At 36.2% G+C, this 1,239-nt stretch overlaps 1 long non-coding RNA gene across 2 annotated transcripts; it reads left to right on the forward strand.

Moving 5' to 3' along the window:
* On the forward strand, positions 564-902 carry LOC110268707. 2 transcript variants are annotated; one of them, XR_002357082.1, is made up of 2 exons: positions 564-624; positions 725-902. It is a non-coding gene; the product is annotated as an uncharacterized LOC110268707 (long non-coding RNA). The 2 variants fall into 2 exon arrangements; XR_002357083.1 differs by having other exon boundaries at positions 570-614.

Genomic DNA, 1,239 nt, shown 5'->3' on the forward strand with positions numbered 1-1,239 from the left:
TTACAATTAATATTAAAAATATGTTTTGATTTTTTAATTTTTAAACCTTTTATTTTAATCTCAATTATAATGTTATATAGTTTTTTTAAAATGTTATAATAATCTAATATGAGTAATAATATTAATTAAAAAGTATAATAAGTCCAAACTGACTCAAAGTAAAATATTAAATTGTTTGGGGTTCAAAATTACCTGATTCCCCTGAAACAAATTAAGAGTAAATCGTCCTAGGGTGCAAAGGGTTATATAAAACATGAATCATCTCACCCTAGGACGATTAATGCATGAATTTGTGAGGCAAATTAAGAGTAAATCGTGGCAGGGCTTCTTGGGTTAGAAGTAGAGTATAAATCGTCCCAGGGTAGTAGGTTTTACGTGTTCATGGGCTAAACCAAACTGGGCTGCCACGATTTATGTGTTATTAGGACCCCCCTCAGCCTGGGACGATTTATGTGTTACTTTGTAACACTCACAGGGCTGGGACGATTTATGCCCAAGTTATAACCCTAAGGAGTCAAGGACAATTTATGCAGGCAGAAACTCTATAAATAAACGAGTTTCACACAGACGAGTGATGAGCGGATAATTTATACGCTTTTTGGCATTGTTTTTAGGTAGTTTTTAGTAAGTTCAAGCTACTTTTAGGGATGTTTTCATTAGTTTTTATGTTAAATTCACATTTCTGGACTTTACTATGAGTTTGTGTGTTTTTCTGTGATTTCAGGTAATTTCTGGCTGAAATTGAGGGACTTGAGCAAAACTCTGAAAAAAGGCTGACAAAAGGACTGGTAATGCTGTTGGAATCTGACCTCCCTGCACTCAAAATAGATTTTCTGGAGCTACAGAACTCCAAATGGCGCGCTCTCAACGGCGTTGGAAATTAGACATTCAGGGCTTTCCAGCAATATATAATAGTCTATACTTTATTCGGAAATTGACGACGTAAATTGGCGTTGAACGCCAAGTACATGCTGCTGTCTGGAGTTAAACGCCAGAAACACGTCATGATCCGGAGTTGAACGCCCAAAACACGTTATAACTTGGAGTTAAACTCCAAGAGAAGCCTCAGCTCGTGGATAGATCAAGCTCAGCCCAAACATACACTAAGTGGGCCCCGGAAGTGGATTTATGCATCAATTACTTACTCATGTAAACCCTAGTAGCTAGTCTAGTATAAATAGGATAATTTACTATTGTATTAGACATCTTTTGACAGTTTAATCTTTTGACTGTTTAGTC

This window comes from Arachis ipaensis, chromosome B02 (assembly GCF_000816755.2).
Source record: "Arachis ipaensis cultivar K30076 chromosome B02, Araip1.1, whole genome shotgun sequence".
Taxonomy (NCBI): Eukaryota; Viridiplantae; Streptophyta; class Magnoliopsida; order Fabales; family Fabaceae; genus Arachis; species Arachis ipaensis.